The sequence below is a fragment of the Ursus americanus genome, chromosome 16, assembly GCF_024610735.1.
Source record: "Ursus americanus isolate L20-20 chromosome 16, mUrsAme1.1.p, whole genome shotgun sequence".
NCBI lineage: Eukaryota > Metazoa > Chordata > Mammalia > Carnivora > Ursidae > Ursus > Ursus americanus.
In genome coordinates, this window is record NC_142142.1 from 11995362 (window position 1) to 12015349 (window position 19988).

At 38.5% G+C, this 19988-nt stretch overlaps 1 pseudogene; it reads left to right on the forward strand.

Moving 5' to 3' along the window:
- Positions 1-1165: 1165 nt before the first annotated feature.
- Positions 1166-1657, forward strand: LOC123804164 (small ribosomal subunit protein eS10 pseudogene; annotated as a pseudogene).
- The last annotated feature ends 18331 nt before the right edge of the window (positions 1658-19988 follow it).

The following is a 19988-nucleotide window of genomic DNA, read 5'->3' on the forward strand; positions in this document are numbered from 1 at the left end:
CAAAGTGGAGCTGGATAAGAAATTAGAGGCCACCAGATATTTATGGACCCCTATGGGCCACAGTACTTCTCCATTTCAGGTAGTCATCTTTCAATAAAAATGTATTACATGTCTACTGTAGGTCAGGTGTTTGGGGCAACAGAGGACTTAGACATTGTCCCAACACTCTGAGACATTTATAATGTCAGAGACTGAGATCACTATGAGAAAATGTTTCACCACAAAGATTCTGACATACAGATATTCAGTAGCCTGCAGCAGGGTGATGAAAAGTAGCATTACTTTTCCCATTCCCATTCTCCCTTCTGAGTTTCCCAGCCACCAAATTTCCTCCACCTCTTCTTCAATCAGTTCACCACATTCAATGCCTGTCATCTCTGCAGGTCTTTCCCTGGACAGAAGAAAGAGCCTAACCATGGGCCACTGGAGTTTAGAACAGAAACCTGACTAACCGCAAAGCCCATACCTTACCCATCCCACCTACAGCCTCTGAGTCAAACTTTACAAAATGGTCTTAAAGCCACAGAAAAATGAGTTCTGCTATATCTACTTTAAGTCTTTAGAGGAACAGTTCTGAGAAGACAGAACTAAGTCTTCTGAGAAGATCTCACATACTGAATACCTATTAAGCACCATTTTGAATGCTTTACATACACTAATGTCCTCAAAACAGCTCTGCAAGGGAGTTACTATTGTCCCAATTTTACAAAGGAAAAACTGTTCACAGAAACTAAGCAACTTGCCCAAAAATCACACAGTCAATACGTGATAAAGCTGAAATCCATAGGCGAGTTGGCCATGTTCACTTTAGTCTTCCTTTTTTCCACTGCATCTCACATTTTATCCTAATGATTACCCTGTAAGGCAGGTAAAAGAAGTATCAGTATTATCCCATTCTACAGATTAGGAAACTCATACTTGAGGAAGTGATACTACTTTCTCAGGAACAAGTCAGTAAGTGGCAGAGCCATTGTTCATACCCAGATCTTTTCCACTACTCAACATTTCCTCCTACACTGTGTACTTCAGAGGAGCGTGGTGGAAATATACTTCACAGAGTCCAACGTGCTAAGATGTGGTCCTGACTCTGTAACTAACCTACTGTATAACATTGAGTGAGTTGCTTTCCTTTCTAGCCCCAGCCCCGTATGTAGGAGCCGCTGAGATGTTAAAGACTCAGAAGAGCCCTACTGTCATTTATGAACGCCTTTTCAAGGAAGGAGTGATGGTGGCCAAAAAGGATGTCCACATGCCTAACACCTTGATCTGGCAGACAGGAATGTACCCAATCTTTCGCGTCGTCAAGGCCATGCAGTCTCTCAAATCATGAGGCTACATAAAGGAATACATTGCCTAGAGACATTTCTGCTGGAACCTTACCAATGAGGGTTTCCAGTATCTCTGTGATTACCTCCACCCACCCCCTGGATTGTGCCTGCCATTCTGCACCACAGCAGTGTTGAGACTGAAAGGCCACAGTCCAAAGGTCTGAAGGGAGAGCCAACCACAAGACACACAGGGGAAGCTAACAGAGACACCTACAGACAAATCTGTGTCCCTTGGTGCTGACAAGACAGCTGAGGTTGGGGCTGGGTCAGCAACTGAATTCCAGTTTAGAGGTGGATTTGGTTGTGGATATGGTCAGCCACCTCAGTGAAACTGGAGGAGACTGTTTTGTGTTGAATAAATCTGTAGCCAGAAAAAAAAGTTTTTTAAAGCATTGAGTGACTGAATTTTCTTCTCTTGGCTCCATTTTCTCATTCATAAAATAAAGGTGTTGAACTGGATAACCCTTAGGTTGTCCTTCAGCTGGCAATCTAGGTTTTAATTAGTATCAACAAGTCTATGAGAAGTTTCTCTGATCTCCTTGCCACCCAATAGTAACTTCCTAAAAGAAACATTAACTGTTATTTGTAGTATACATAAGGTGAGAAGCGCTCAGCATCAGAGTAAATACTGTTCATTCGATTTCATTCCTTCCCTCCTCAAACACCCTAGATGTAAACACAGAAAAGACCACAAGCCACCTAATAATGCAACAGTGGCACACCCAATAACTAGCACATCTAATAGCATGCCAAGTATGTCTAGAAGTGAAGAGTAATGTCCACGGTGGGCCCCTCTTTCCACTGCTGGATCCACAACTCTTCTACTCACTAGGTAATCTTTTTCCTAGGTTGGGACATCAGCTCTGCTTCACTTTCAACAGACCAGGCTTATGACTGTAACTAAATCCCATCCAATGTAAACAATTTACAAGAGACTTTTGACTAATATATAGGAGAAAAAATGAAATTTAACCCCAGATATAAGTTCTTCCATGCCAGGAAGTAGGAAGAGGGCAAGAAGCAGGATACAGGACTGGACAAATTACTTCCCTGGATGTCTTAATTTCTTATTTAAAGCAATGGAGAGAGTCCAAACCAATCCTGAACACCTTTCCCACTGTAACCTAATAGAAATTTATAAAAATCCTATATTTAGAAAAGTGAAATGTGTAAAAAACAAAAAGTAGGAGGAAGAGGCCATAGTGTTACAGATTAAAAGGACCTCACGGAAGAAAATAAAAAGGAAATCAGTTATTCTGCCAAAGCAGAACATAAAATATATATATATATATATATATATATATATATATATATATATATATATATATATATATAGTCACATCACCCTGAGTACACATTAGTTATAAGGGCAAAAAGAAATCTCTATATCCCTGAGACAGCCGAAGTAACTAATTCACATAATGCCCCAAGAAAAGACTGCAGAAGCAGGAACCATTGCTCATGAGATTAAATCAGAGCTTGTCTACATATGATCAAGGACCTGAGACCTGAAACTAATACTAAGAACTAGGGAATTGTCTGAGGAAGAAAGACACTCCTAAGGGAGCACACTTCCCCTTGTCCTCAGAATAAAGTTCATAGTACTTTGGCCAAGCATTTTCAGTAAATATTTACTTGTCAATATGCTAAATAATGAACTTCCACATACATTCGTCCATTTAACTCTTCCAATACTTTAGTAATTATACTTCCTATTTTACAGAAGAGGAGTTTGAAGCTTAAAGAAGTAAAGAGACCAGGATAAGAACCCAATCTCTGACTCCAAGTTCAATGTACTTTCTTCCTCATCGCTATTACAATCTACCTCCTTCACTGGCACAGGTCCTTCACACATACATTTCCTAGTTGTATATCTCACAATAACTTTGTGAGGTAGACATTCAAGGTTCCTCACTAACAGACCCCTACCCACCTTTTAAATTTTGAAATGGATGCTATTGGCTGCCTACCCAGCATTTATTCTCTTTCGTCTTCAATAGAGCCCTGATTTTTATCCAGTATTCATCCCTCAGCAGATTATGTTACTAAGGCATTTCTCAAATTTTAGCATGTTGTCAGAGTCATAATTACCTGGAGTGCTTGTAAAAAAAAAAAAAAAAAAGTTTTTGATTCAGTGGGTCTGGTACATGCCCTGAGAATCTGCATTTTCAACAGTGACTACACTTTGGAAACCACTGTCCTTTTTTTTTTTTCCTGAAGATTTTATTTATTTATTTGACAGAGGGAGAGAGAGAGCAGAAGCAGGAGGAGCAGGAGGTAGAGGGAGAGGGAGAAGGAGGTTCCCCACTGAGCATGGAGCCCAATGCGAGCTTGATTCCAGGACCCTGGATCACGACCTGAGCTGAAGGCAGATGATTAAACAACTGAGCCACCCAGTCACCCCTGGAAACCACTGTCATAACTAAGGTAATGCTGAACCCCAACCTAGCTCCAAAGGTAGGTCTTTTTTTTTTTTAAGATTTTATTTATTTATTTATTTATTTGTCAGAGAGAAAAGGGGAGAAAGAGTACAAGCAGGGGGAGCAGCAGGCAGAGGGAGAAGCAGGCTCCCCTCTGAGCAAGGAGCCTGATCTGGGACTCAATCCCAGGACCCTGGGATCATGACCTGAGAAAGACAGAAACTTAACCAACTGAGCCACCCAGGCGTCCCAGCCAGAGGTAGGTCTTGATATTTAAACCATAGTATTCAAACCATTCTCCTTGACAGTCATTAGTTCAAGAACTCAGGCGGTGGCTCAGTCATTAAGAGTCTGCCTTGGGCTCAGGGCGTGATCCCAGAGTCCTGGGATTGAGCCCCGCATAGGGCTCCCTGCTCTGCTGGGAGCCTGCTTCTTCCTCTCCCACTCCCCCTGCTTGTGTTCCCTTTCTTGCTGGCTGTCTGTCTCATCAAATAAATAAATAAAATCTTTAAAAAAGAAAGAAAAAGAAAGAAAGAAAGAAAGAAAGAAAGAAAGAAAGAAAGAAAGAAAGAAAGAAAGAACGAACTCAGGCTTAACCAATTAGCTTATGGTAGTCTCTGAAACTCTCATAGTTCAGGGATGGGCAAGTGGCCTAAGTTGATCCAATTGGACTAAAGAAAATTTTTTCCCATTTTGGGAGATGAAGTCAGTGTCCATCTCTCTTTCTCTGCCTCTCTCCCTCCCTCCCTCCTCTTCCCCTTCCTCTCTGTCTCTATCTACGCATCTCTCTCATCCATTGGTTAACAAAAAAAACTCATCTCCTCAACTATTCCTATCAGCCAATTTACCACCATGATGAAAGCCAGCTTTCAACACACACACACACACGAATTTCCCAGACTCCCTGTTAAGTGTAATTCAGGTTTTGCTAATCAGATGCGCTCACACTGTAATGAAATTAGATGAATGGAGAGACTGGACACAGGACATCCCTCTTGTTGGAGCAAACTGTGCAGGGGCGGCACGGTTCTAGATCTAGCAGTTGTGGCAACAGCTTCCTGATTCTGTAGCTTCGAGGCTATGGCAAAGACAGTGGCATCCTTGACAGCTCAGTTCTCCAGTGCAGTTTGAGGAATTTCTTCCTGGGAGCTCAGCCTCGGTCCTTTTCTTCTACTTCAAAGGCTCTTTAATCTCCCTGGTACCCTCTAATAAAGCATTTTTCCTTGAATCTGCTAGAGTGGATTCTGTTACTTGCCCCTGTTAATAAGAAACCTGACCAATAAACTGCCCTACACTAAAGATAACATTTATTATTTACTATCATGTTCTCATAACAGCTGACCCTTTCCTTCGTCTTTGTAGCAACTCTTTCCTCAGTCTGCAATGTCCTCCTTCAAAATTATCCCATTTGCAAAAATTATCCACTTCTTCCATAAAGAGATTTACATACAAAGGAGTTAATCACAGAAGAAGGGAAGTAAATAAACGTGACAAGGGAGACCCAGCCTTATAGAAAGAGCAGTATGACATCTGGCAGAGAAGGGGCAAGGAGGAAGGAGGCGGGTATTTCATGTGTAAAGAACAACATTCACAAGGGCATTAAAGTACTTCTTGCCACCAAGGACTGACCCTATGAATTCACAACTTCTTAGATTTGGGATTGATGCCACAGCATATACTGGTGTTTGCTCAATAAATTAGTACTGAACACGAGTGATTTTTAGAGTCAGTTGTCAGGAATTACTAATCCTTAACAACTGTGTATTTTAAAAAAATGCTATACTAAGAGCCACAAGGAAATTCCCATAGTCTCCTACCCATGAAGATTTATAATGTAGAGAGAAACAAAGATAACTGAAAAGATCAAGGACACAATACAAATACTATAGAGACAAGTGCAAATTCATATAAACAACTGTAAAGAAAAAAAAAGGTTCAAGTCATTGGAATATCTAAAAGTAGCTGTTTTTCGGAGAAGATTTTCCCTAAAAGAATTCATTAATTTACTAAATATTTACTAAGCAACTACTATGTGCTAAAAATTACTCTAGGTGCTGAGAATACAGGGAAGCAACCAGACAAAATCCTTGCTTTCACAAGGTTCAGATTCTAACTGAAGGAGAAATAGGAACAAAGGTTTCAAGGACAGAGTTGTAAATTAAAGCACTGGTCGTTAGGCTCGTTTTAGCTTCCTTGTGCTGTAATAATATTAATAGCCAACACTTGCTGAACACTTGTTATGTGCCAGAATCTGCTAAGTGCTTTATGATCATTGCCTCGTGTAATCCCAGTAACAAATCTATGAAGCGGGTATTATTATTAGTACCATTTTAAGGATAAGGAAACTAAAACTACAGAAGTTAAGCAACTCTCCCCAGATCACAGTCAGGAAGGGGCAGGGCCATAAGATTCAAAGTTAGGTCAGTGGCAGACGTTTTAAATGCTGCACAAAATTGAGCAGGGACAAAATTACATTTACATGAGATAGATCTTTGTTAAAATGGGAGGAGGCAGGGAATTATTAATTTGGCATGAGCTTTATCATCTCTGGGTTTGTTTTTTTCCTTATCACATAAAATGAGGGATTACATTCCCTAAACTATGATCAGTTCCAGCTTGCTTCCATTGTTTCAAAAACAATGTGAAACGATATTCAGGTGCCTAGTCCAATTGTTGTTAGCAAAAAGGTATTTTGAAGGTTAACCCTATCTGGTTCTTACCCACCAGCTGGGACCCTGTGCTTCCACGCTTTCATTAAGGGTCACATTAGCATTATATTAATTGGTATAAACAGCTGTAGCACCTCCAGCAGATAGGAGACTGGAGGCACAGAGAACAAAGGGAGAGGCAGGAAAGCAATGATTGGCTGACCTGGATCCGTCTAGGTCAGGCATGGCATTTGGTCCCTCTGCATTTCTAAGTTCTCATGAATGTGGATGCCGAGGCAGCAGCCCAAAGCCTTCCTCATTTCCATCTCAATCTCCAGGAAGAATTACAATGAGAACAAGAGCTATTGAGGCAGAGAACAGACTGTGAATATTAAAGTACACACTAGGCAGGAGCCGGCAAAATAAAGAATAAGACAGGTTTTCCTTTTGGACCTAACAAAGTGTAACAGTCAAACCCTATTCACTCACCTGCCATACACGCTGCACCAAACAGTACCTTTTCAAGGAGCTTTTCCAAACCCTTCAATTGTTATGTCCTTCTTCCTATCCCCTATGCATTTATTAGTTATCTCTTAAGTACCAGACTCTGAGCTAGGCACCATAGGAATATAATGAATAAAGCACAATCCCCAACCTTGGGGAACTAAATCCAATGGAGAAACAAGTATATACAGTGGGATTCTTACTATCGGAGTATAACTAATATCAAAAAATGCCATTTAAGTTAACTGATGAGAGACCAAAATTTCCTAGTAAAATTTAAAAAAAAAATGATTGGGCCTTTAATTTATCAAGATAAGTAAAAAATTTTTTTTAATTTTTAATATTTAACAAAATTTTAAGTTGTAATTGCCTATAAGGTAATTCTTAACCCAAAGAACATCTGTCACTTCACATCTGGCTTTCAAAACACATTGATAAGAGGATCAATTTTGTAAAAATATTCAAGAGCTTCACCAATCTTTCCCAAGGGTCTCTCTTAATCCTTTGTTACTTGAATCATTGTCCTCTGAATCTCCTATTATGTCATTACTAGTGTTAATTTCCCCTTCAATTTTAAACTGATCTAACTCTACCTAATCCTCACTTGTCAATGATTTTTTTGTGTGTGATTCAAGCCATTCTCCAATATTGCCTTATTTCAAATTCATAAAAGTCTTCATGTTTTGTGGAATTGTGTTTTCTTTTTTTTTTTTTTTTTTTTTTTTTTGGTCAGTTTCCATTTTAGAATCTATTTGCATCATACTGTTAGATGTTAATTATCCTACCATTAGAAAGGCACTTACCGAGAAAGAGGGTGAAGAGGACAGAGTCCAACGGACAGCAGGGAGGGATGCCTGAGTGGGGATTAATTTTATAAGTGATCAGTTCCTATGGATAACAAATGAACTTCTAATTATAGTGCAAAGGACAGACAGAATGCTATGGACATTCAAAAAAGCTTAATAAATAGTTGAGTAGATAAGTCAATTGTTATTCAATCATTCAACAAGGATTTACTGACAGCCTTTTACATGCTACACACTGCTTAAGATGCTAAGTATATAGTAAGGAATGAAAAAAAGTACTACTCTGTTTGAGTCCATTCAGGCTGCTATAACAGAATGCCATAGACTGGATGGCTTACAAAAAACCCCAGAAATTTGTTTCTTACAGTTCTGGAAGTTAGCAGTTCAAGATCAAAGTACCAGAAGATTCAGTGTCTGGTGAGACCTCTCTTCCTGACCCATAGATGCCGTCTTCTCACTGTCTCCTTGCACAGCAGTAGCAGAAAGGGCAAGGGAACTCTCTGGGGTCTCTTTTATGAGAACACTAATCCCATTCATGAGGGTTCCAACCTCAAGACCTAATCACCTCCTAGAGACCCCACCTCCCCAATCATCACATTGGGCATTGAGTCTAACATATAAATTTGGGAAAGACAAACATTCAGTGTGCAGCGCACCCTCAAGGAATTCGTAATCATGCATGGGTAGATGAGGCCTGGAAGACTACATGGAAGACATGGCATCCAAACTGGATCTTGAAGAATGAAGAGTTTTAATAGCAGAGAGGGAAAAGATATTCTAGGCTGAGGGAACAGATGACATGACATATGAAAGTAAATGAAACTGAAAGTCTTTTTAGAGAGATGGAGTAGAGTCAGGAGAAATAAGGCTGAAAAAGTAGGTGGGGTCAAATTATAAAGTTTCCTGAAAAACAACTCAGTTTACACATTATCTTACAAGTAATGGGGACACAGTGGTTGCTTTTGGGCAGAACAGTAACAGGATCAGAAACATTATTCCAGGTAGAACAACAAATGAAAAAGAGGGCAGAAAGACTGGTGGCACTAGTCTAGGACACTAGTAATGAGGTAGTTAACAGCCTAGAGAAAAGATGATTATGGTCTAAACCAAGCAGAGGAGATAGAAAAATAAAAACAAATTTGAAAAAATTGCAGAGATAAAACTGCCAAGGCTTAATAATCCTTGATAGTGTGAGCTCATTCATTCAGCAAATATTTACAACACTTACTATGTTCCCCACACTGTACTGGGTGATGAGGCACAATGGTGGACAAAAGAGAAATAATCTTTGATTCCATGAAGCTGGAAGTCTCGACATACAACAAACAGGTAAGTACAGAATTACAGATCATTACAAATGCCATTACAGAAAATAACAAAGCACTGTGAGAGGATAATGGGGGAGGGGGGATCTTCTTTAGATTAGACAGGTCCTGGCTAACACTTGTTTTCTTTTTTTTTTTTTTAAAGATTTTATTTATTTATTTGACAGAGATAGAGACAGCCAGCGAGAGAGGGAACACAAGCAGGGGGAGTGGGAGAGGAAGAAGCAGGCTCATAGCGGAGGAGCCTGATGTGGGGCGCGATCCCAGAACGCCGGGATCACGCCCTGAGCCGAAGGCAGACGCTCAACCGCTGTGCCACCCAGGCACCCCTAACACTTGTTTTCTAAAAGAAAAAGGGGAGAGACAGAAACCAGACTTGTGAAGAAGCCAGAACTGGGGAAAAACATAGCAGGGGAGAAAGGTATGAAGACCCTGAGGCAAGAAAGATTTTCTGAAACTCTGCAGAACAGGAAAAAAAAAAAAAATCACTCTGAAGCACAACCAGTGCAGTGGACAGTAGCACAAGATGAAGTCAGAGAAACAAAAACAAGGACCAGGTCTCTCAGAACCTGACAAATCACATTTAACATGTTGTATTTTCTCCTAAATAAAACAAAAAACCCTTACAGGTTTTAAGCAAAGAGTTCAATTAAGAGATTACTGTAGTAGTCTAGGATAGCGATAGTGGTAGCGTGGATTAGAGAGATGACAACAGACACGGAGAGAAGTAGATGGATTCAAAAAATACACAGGAAATAAAATTGATAAGATTGGGGGTGGAGTACCCATGAAGGATAGGACAGAAGGTGTCAGGGGCGAATCTTAAATTTGTGATCTGAGCAACTAGGGAAACAAAGATGCCACTAAGACAGGGATACCTGAGGGAGGACCGAGTTTGTGGGAAAAGATCACGAATGCAGTTTTAGAGCATATTAAGTAGGAAATGTAAGACCTCAAAGTGGAAATATCAAGTGGGTAAATCAATATATGGGTCTAGAGTTAAGAGGAGAGGTTTAGGCTAGAGATATCTGGAAAAATATGGGAGTTGCCAGCAGATATATGGTATTCGAAGGCAGGACAATGAATGAGATGAAGTAGAAAGAGAGTCTGGTATAAGAAGAGGAGAGGATCTCACCCTTGATGAACTCCAACATTAAAAATAAACTAAATAGAATCAAAATAGAAAAAGGCAACAAAATAAACTGAGGAATGATCAGAGGGAGGAGGCAAACAAAGAAAGTGATATCATAGAAGGCAAAAGAGTATCTTAAAGAGAGAGTAATCAAAACGGCAAATAGATCCAGTAAGATGAGGATGAAAAGGAAACCCCATGGCTGCTAACATCACAAAAAGAAAGACATCCACGCATTAAGAACCCCCTGATGAAAGAACTGATACCTAGAAAGTGGTCATGCAAAACAAACAAAAATACAAAGAAAAGAAAAACCTGTATCTGAATTAGCCTCTAGATATTAACTTACATGTAATATACAGGACCAAGAAACTTGTTAAACTATAAAAGGGAGATGCAAAATCCAGACAGTGGGAAACTCTGCAGAACAAACAATGTGGTTTCTTCAAAAATAAACTGAAAGGGGGAAGAAAGAGATTGAGAGGAACTTTGGAGATTAAAAGAAACAGAAAAGACCTACCAACCAATCTCTCTGTGTAGCCCTTATCTGGATTCTGCTCCAAACTGTTAAAGAAGAGAAAAAGTATGACATTTGAATCACAACTGAATATTTTTATGACATCAAAGGATTACTGAGTATGTGTGTCCCGCCTTGGTTTTTGGTTGCTTTTTTTTTTTTTTTTACATGTATATTTGGCACCATGTAGGTCATTATGTGTCTTAGAGTGGTTATGATGAGGTGGTGAGGGTAGAAGTAGACTGGAGCAAGCTTTCAGGTAAATAGGAGGTAAGAAACTGGAAGCAGTAGTTGTAAACAGCTATTTAAAGAAGACTGGCTTTGAGGGAGAGCAAAGACAGAGTTTAGCTGGAGGCTGACATGGGATCTCAGGAGGGCTTTTGTTTGAAAGGGAAGGGGGAAATTGTTTTCATTTAAATAGAACATTTGAATGCTGCTTATGATAACTCGATAGAAAGTAAAATGTAAAGATGCAGAGAAGTGAGATTTCTGAGACAGGACCATGGGAGGCAATATAAAAGAATGTGAAGGAGACCTTTCCTTGAAAGAGAAACCAGCAAAGGCAAAAATGGGTGCACATCCAAGTAGATTCTTAGATTCAGTAGTAGGAATACGAAGCTTCTATTTTATCTGTGATATGGGAAGCAAAGTAGGGTAGGGGAATTGGGGGGGGGGGGGTGGAGAAGAAACCCAGGGGAAAACATGACAGGTGGAGATTGAAGGGAGAATTGAAGATAACCCTGAATAAAAGCAGCTGTCTCCAGAGCCAAAAACACAGGGGGAAAAGAACAGGTTTTTGGAAATAGAAAATGAGTCAATTGAATAGATTAACTCCTGAAGGAATCATTAAAAGAAAGACTGTAGTGGTATTTTCAGTTTGCAAATATTAAATCCTGTCAAGAGCCCATTTGGTCTTTATATCCCTTGACCGAGTAATCCTACCTATGGGAATTTATTCTTTAAAAAAACCAATCTTTTAAAGGAGAAAGCTATATGTGGTGTTATAGATAAAATTGCAGTATAATTTATAACAGGAAAAGAAAACCCAAATGATTGTGATGGCTAGTTTTATGCATCAACTTGGCTATGCTAAGGTACACAGTTCCCTAATTAAATCTAGGTACTAATCTAGGTACTGCTGTGAAGGTATTTTGTAGATGTATTAAACATCTACAAGTCAGTTGACATTAAATAAAGGGGACTATTCTTCCTAATCTAATGGTAGGCTTCATCCAATCAGTTGAATGGCCTCAAGAGCAAAACAGGTTTCCCCACGAACAAAGAATTCTACTATTTCTGTTTCTCTGATAGAACACTGGTACAATGGTTTTAGACAAATTATGGAATATCATCTAAAATTTTATAATGAGCACAAAGAAATAACATGGGGAAATGTTTATAGGTCAAGAAAAAAAAGGCAAACAAATTTAGGTCTACATTGTGATTACAACTATGTAAACATGTATGTTTATATGTAAGAAAAAAAAGAAACAAAAGTGTTTATTCATTAGAGTAATGGAATCCTGGCTGAATTTAAAATTTATGAATAGTGTTACGAAATAGTCTGTGAAACAGAGCTCTGTTATTTTTAATGGAAGAAACTTAGTAACATTATTGTTAAGCCTTACTAAAATTATGTAGCACTTCAAAGAAACTCCTAATAATCTAAAAGGAAACTGCCAATTTTGAAATGTTGCCTTGGATATTATTAAAAAGAATGGACCCTCTGGAAGGTAAATATGCCTACAAGGGCCTCAATCTAATGCCATTTTTCAGTAACATGGAATTCTTCAACTCAAATAAAATGAAGAAAGACCCATGAGGTGCCTGGGTGGCTCGGTCGTTAAGCATCTGCCTTTGGCTCAGGTCATGATCCCGTGGTCCTGGGATGAGGCCCCTGCTCAGTGGGAAGCCTGCTTCTCCCTCTCCCACTCCACCTGCTTGTGTTCCCTCTCTTGCTGTCTCTCTCTCTCTGTCAAAGAAATGGATAAAATCTTTAAAAAGAAAAGAGCAAAAGAAAGAAAGACCCAGAATGGCAAAGTAGCCAGTGATCGACTTGATCAGCTTAAGAATTTCCCACATCCTTAGCTAGCTAGCATTAGGGCATGCATCCAACTTTGACTCAGATCAGATATTTGTACTGGGTAGCTAAATATTTAGCACACTAAGGTTTCTTCTCTCCTTCTCTCTCCCAACATCAGGCACTGAAAGGATTCTTGTATGTTTATTTAACTTGAGAAAAACCGAACAAATGCTCTCAGTAAAGAAGTCATATGGACCTCAGTTTGATGCTGGCTCCACTTTCATTCTTTCAAACAAAAAATATTTATTGAATGACTAGTATATGCTAGGAACTGTGAACACAATGGTGAGCAGAAAAAGATAATTTTTATTTTAAGGAAAAGGGTACTCTATTAAAACTTTTAGGATACCACGGCTTAAAGAGAAATAATTCTCTAGAGCTTATGGTCTGATAGGGCAGATAGATATTAATCAAATAATGCCATAGTATAATGGGTAAGAGTATGTTTCTATGTAAATAAATAATAACACAAATGCTGACGTGTTTAAAAGTGAAGTGCACTGGGGCGCCTGGGTGGCGCAGTTGTTAAGCGTCCGCCTTTGGCTCAGGGCGTGATCCCGGCGTTCTGGGATCGAGCCCCACATCAGGCTCCTCCGCTATGAGCCTGCTTCTTCCTCTCCCACTCCCCCTGCTTGTGTTCCCTCTCTCGCTGGCTGTCTCTATCTCTGTCAAATAAATAAATAAAATCTTAAAAAAAAGAGAGAAGTGCACTGGTGTCTGCAACTTATTTGGAATGGCTTCAAAATAAGATTGCTGAGTGGATTAAGGGATGGATAGATATTCAAATATAGCAAAATATTACAGAATCTAAATAATGAGTATTTGGGTGCTCACTGCACATACTTCCCTTCTAATACTTTACTATTATAATTTTTAAACATACAAAAATGTTGAAAGAAGTGTACCATCAAACAGTTTCAAGAGGAGTCAACCTACAGGAAGGATTTTTGTGTGTGTGATGAAAATTTCAATCTTTGACCAAGAGTTCTAGATATTATAGATACCAAGAGGCAGTCTCAAAACCACTTAATTTACCCATCAATATTTATTTGCTTGGTTGTTTTAGCTGACAGTGATAGAAAACATTCTACACTCAAGATACTAAGCTGAAAGTGCTGGCACTTTACAGGTGGGGAGAGGCCCTCAGGCACTAACTGTCTATAAAATCAGATTTAATAATCCCTTCTCAGTCTCTCAGAATCAAACAGGATATTGCATAGGGTAGCATTCTGAAAGGTCTCTTCCTACCACCGCAACTTTATCAAGAGCCATTCACTCTTATTCCATGTGCAGCAGCCATAATGGCTTCTTTTTTAGTTCCTATGTTGAGGTAAACCAGAGCTGTCTAACAGAAATACAATATGAGCCCTTAACACGAGCCACATATGTAATCTTAAATTTTCTAGTAGCTATGTTTTTAAAAGCTAAAAAAAAAAGGTGAAATTAATTTGAAAATCTATTTTAACCCAATTTATCCAAAATGTTAATATTTCGATATATAGTAAACAAAAAATTAGTTGTATTAAATTCTTTTTTCAGTACTAAACCTTCAAAATCTAGTATATATTTTCTATTTATAGCACATCTCTATTTGAACCAGCCACATTTCAAGTGTTCAGTAGCCATTTTGTCTAGTAGTTACCATCTTGAGCATCATAGCTCTAAACTTTTACCGACTTTCAGGGTCTTTGTGCATTTAAAATGTTCCCTCTGCATAACATGCTGTACACCCTATTCTCTGAATGACTAATACCTATTTATCTTGCATATCTGAGTTTAAAAGCATCGTCTCCTCAGTGAGGCCTTCCTTTTCATCACTCCAAAAGTCTCTACATTAGTCCTTTACCTCTTTTGTAGGACTTATCAAAACCTGCAACTATTTATTTGTACATTTAATGCTTTTCTTTGTATTCCCCTCTGGAATGTAAGCTTTATAAGAGCAAGGAAAAGGATCATTTCTGTATTGTTTATGATTGTACCCCAAGTACTAATCACAAAGCTTGGCACATAGGAAGCAACCAATAAATATTTGTAGACTAATTAAGGAATTGATAAACAGATGCACTGTAGAGACTGAGTTTGTATGCAAATGAAAGTAAGTATATTTTGCCATTCCCAACTAGTCTGGGACCTTTACAAAACAGTCAACTTCAGATAATTCTCTGGCAAGCAGCAATAGTTAGAAACATGATTTTGGGGGCACCTGAGTGGCTCAGTGAGTTAAGCATCCGACTCTTGATTTCAGCTCAGGTCATGATCTCAGGGTTGTGAGTGAGGCTGTGTGCTGAGCATGGAACCTGCTTAAGATTTGCTCTCTCCCTCTCCCTCTGCTCTACCCCCATCCCACCCCATCCCCCCACCCCGCTTGCTCATGCACACGTGTGCATTCTTGCTCTCTAAAAAACAAACAAACAAACAACATGATTTTGGGAAAGAGAACAGGCTGTAAATAGTTTTTATCATTCTCCAAGGAACCAGGAATTTTTTGGAAGTCAAGGGAAAATGAAGGAGGTGCCACTGGTCAAAGCAACATCCAGATGATCAAGAGCCAACTAGATCTGGAGACAGATGATATGGATTAAAGATGGCAATCTCCAAATGCATGGCCATGTTATTATGGACAAGCCCTTAACTTCTCTCCATCTACAAAAATATGATGCCTTAAGGATAAAATTAAATTAAACGAGATTATATATAAAGTGTTTTCAAAACAGTAAAGTCTAAATATATATTAATTGTCTCTAGGGTGCTCAGGAAATTGGACTTTCAAAAGTCTATCATCATGAATTTTCCCCCTTTGTTCACCTGGTTTCTTGCTTTAAGTTACTTTGCAGATTATATATAGATCACTTCTGAAACTAATCAAGCAAAATCTACCCTGATAGCAAATAAAAATCTCAGACTCAGGGGGCGCCTGGGTGGCAAGCGGTTAAGCGTCTGCCTTTGGCTCAGGGCATGATCCCGGCGTTGTGGGATTGAGCCCCACATCAGGCTCCTCCGCTATGAGCCTGCTTCTTCCTCTCCCACTCCCCCTGCTTGTGTTCCTTCTCTCGCTGGCTGTCTCTATCTGTCAAATAAATAAATAAAATCTTAAAAAAAAAAAAATCTCAGACTCAGGACTGATAGATAAAACTCCAGATGCGAAAATAATCTTAAATGGAAGAAAATCTTATAAAAATGGTAATTCTCCAACAGGTGATGGGGGACTAAGAGTCCCTCCACCAAATCAGGTCCCACTGTACCCATTCCCCAACCTCTAGCCCACTGAGAACTGTTTCCATACTAAAACACTGTTACTGATGGACTATGTCCTAGTGTATTACAAAACAAGGGTGAAGGCAGAGAGGAGGAGATAAGACAGTAAAAAATCACTGTCATAAAATATTTGAGTGGGGGAAGTTAGCATCAGATTTAATGCATCTATAAAACAGTTAAGGATAACTGAGGCTCAGAGTAGTTAAGTGATTTGCCATGGTCACACAGTAATAATCATAAAAATGTCTTCAAATCCCAGCTTGATCTTTCCGCTCTTAAATTTCATCATCTATAAAATGAGTATAAAATAGCATACCTCTTATAGGACTATTTTGAGGAGTAGAGGGAAAAATCAAAAGTGAAGTACTTGGTACATCAAAGTTCTTGGTAAAAGGTCAGTTGTAATGAGGCTGATGATGTTGATTTGTTCTCAATCTCATTTATCCCCAATGAATAATGACGTTGGGGGAAGCAGGTGGCTGGGAAACAGGGAGATCACCAACCCAAACTCATTTTTTAAAAACATTAAAAAATAGAGGAAATGATACTATTGGTTACATTTCCACAATAAAACTGATAGGTTTGTTGTTTTTTGTTTTCCTTTTTTCTTTTATTCTTCTGTATTCTCAAGAGCCTAAAGGCCCTGGCTTCAAATCATCGCTGTGGGGCTATATAGCCTCAGGCAATTCAATTAACCTCTGTTTCCTATTCCATAGTATGGAGATAAAACAATGCCTGTCCTAATTAATCCACAGAGTTGTTGAAAGAATAAAGTGAGGTAATATTAGTAAAAATATTTTGTACACTAGAGGCCCTTCACCATCTAGGCCTTGTCTTCCTCTCTACTCCTACCACTCCCCACCGTACCCTAACCTGTAAGTGTTTTAAAATACTCAGAGTTCCCCAAACATGCTCTCAAGCCTTCTGGCCCTCACGCTGCTCTCTTTCAGGAAGGTCCTTCTTCTTTCCTCTCTTCCCACCCCTCCCCAACTGTGCTTGGTTAACGCCTGCTCATCTCTCAGAACACAACTTAGCTGTCGCTTGCATTAAGAAGGCTTGCCAGGCCACCCCCATTTCAGGTGGAGTAGATGCCTTTCCTTTGTCTTCACATAGCATGAGCCTATACCACCACGTGTCGTTTTTGTCTCAATATAATTGTCTATGGACTTGTCTGTTTCTTAACTATAAGCTTAAGGGTAGAGACCAGGTATGATTCATCTATTTTTTCAGAGCCCCTGACAATGCCTGATGCTTAATATGTGTTTAGCAAATGAAACTTAAATGACAATTAAAATATTAGTTTTCATATGGTAGGTACCTAAGACTTTTATGCAAAATATTATAATACAAAGCAATACTTCTCAATCTTGGCTGCATATCAGAATCACGTATAAACCTTCAAAAATAGAAATTCCAAAGATTTTGATTAAGTAGACTTTAGAGCCCAGGCAACAGTTTTTGTTTGTTTGTTTGTTTTTACATCTTCACAAGTAGTTCAAATGCACAGCCAAAATTCAAAACCACTGCTATAAACAATTGAAGTCATTAAATTATAACAATTCTACCTAACATCTACGTAGCTTAACATCCTACAATTCATTTTTACATATATTATTTATTTAATCCAGTATTATTAACAGTGTTATATTAGTTTCAGGTGTACAATATTCATTTTCACATACATTATTAATTGAATCTTCACAACTCCGTGAGTTAGGTGTTATTTCTATTTTCCAAACTAAAAAATAGATATTAAAATAAGTGTCCAACTAGGTCTTTGCCTAACTTCAAATTTAATGCTCTCCCTTCTACATCCAACTCCTTCCCTAGAAAGTGACAGGTAATATTGCAGCAACATACAAAGTACATGGGGACAAGGATTCAAATGAGAAAGACATGAATCCCAGCTTCATGGGAATCAGAGAGAGAATAAGCAAAGCTAGGCCTTGAAGATACAGGCAGGCAGATGAGGGTGGAAGCCAGACGTATTCTTTCACTGTCATTTATCATCCCAAAAGATTCAAAAGGCAGATCCTGTAAAGGAGAAAAATGTTCTTACCAGCCTCGCTTGGTATTTACACAGTCTGCAAGGGACACTGGAGAGGGCTGGAGGTAGAAGAGTGGAATAAGAAAATCCCATACACAAGAGTGAACTTCCCAATGCTACATGAAAATTACCTCACCCTGACTCCATGAATAAGAGCCAAGACATAATGGACTTGTTATAACTAAGACTTAGATCAACTTTAGAGAATTAATACCAAACAAAATCATATTAATGAGGGATCAATGATCTTCTGGTTCTTTCTAGACTTATTATCACATTATTCTTAGTGGATAATCTGGAAGATCCTAGAACATAGATCATTTCCCCCATCTCAAAGACTAGAAAGATAGAATGGTGGACAAAGTTACTTATGAAAGATAAAGCTTAACACAAGAGTAGAAAAAACATGATGTTAGTAAATTTATGATGGCAAAGGGAAATGAATATTCAGGCAGTGGTGACTCAGAACGCTGGATTAAGTCTGATCTCTCAACTTCAGTGGTAAAGTGTTATCTTTGAGTCTGTAATATCATGACCATCTGACATAGTCTTACCAGCAAGTATTTTTTTGTAGTTCAAACTCTCGACTTCAGTTAGAATTTTCTTAGGGGGAAAAGGCTAAAGGGATTAGGAAGCAACCTAAAAGGACATTTCTAGTGCTCCAAAGTATAGTTTGATAGTTTAAACGTCAATATGATATAGTGACAAAAGTGAAGTACTACATTGAGATTCAAAAAATGTAGTTTTAAGCCAATATTTAGTCATTTGCTAATGATGTGCCTTTGAGCAAACCAAGACTTCTATAATCCAGTCTCCTAACTCATAAAATGGAAATACCTATCTCACGGGGCTGTTGTGAAGACTAAACAAATAACACCAGGGGAAGGTGTTATTCTTTTCCCTGTATGAATGATAAATGTAAATGCATGTAAAACTGTCTTCACCAATCTTTCTGTGCACAAAAAAAGAGAGCAGGCTAAATGAAGAAAAACATTTATTTTAACTCTCACAGCAATATACTTGCAAAACATTCCTATATTCTCTATACAGAAAAATTAAAGCAGCCTGGGTAATGAGCATAACTCATAATTGCTGGTATCAGGTGAATATGAACTGGAATGGAGGCCTACCACTTACTTTCAGCAAAACCTTGAACAAGTTCCCGTTGCCAGTCTGAGCCTCAACCACCTTATCCATTAAACAGAGGTACTAGTAATCATCTTACATGCTTATTTTGAAGATTGGAGAAAACAGCTCATGTGATGTCTGGTATGTAAGAGGTGTTCAATAAAGTTTACCACCACCTAACAACTGCTAACAAATTATACTCTCCAAAGTTTCCTTTATATTCAATATTTTATTTAGTTGCTTCATAACCTTGTAAGCTAGTCATAGCAACTGTTATTATCCCCATCTTACAGTTGGACAAAAGGCTCAGAGATAAAATTACTTCCATAAGGTCATACAGTAATAAGAGACTAAATTAAGTTTCCCTGACCATTCCTCCCACCCCAAATTACAACATTAGTCCTTAGGAATTAAAATGACATCTATGAAATAGTATATGCTTTTGAAAACCTTAAGCTTCTCTCCTTACAAAAAAAAAAAAAAGTTTTTCCCCTACTTTCTGGTTATGGTTCAGAAAGATAAAAAAGGGGGAAAGAAAAAGTCATTAAAACCAGCAACAACGGGATTGAGAATTGTCTCAAATTAGCAACTATTGATTCCATCTTGATTTTTCTTTTCATTTTCCCCAAAAGCCACAGATCTCTTAGTTAAAATTGTTTAAAGGTCTGCTTATCAAAATGATACTTACTTGATAAACTATCCCTAAACTGAGAAAATAAATTAGAAAGACAAATTACGTCTTCGGGAGTATACATCATTTTTCTACCCCTCTATTTCATCCCTTCATTTCAGCAC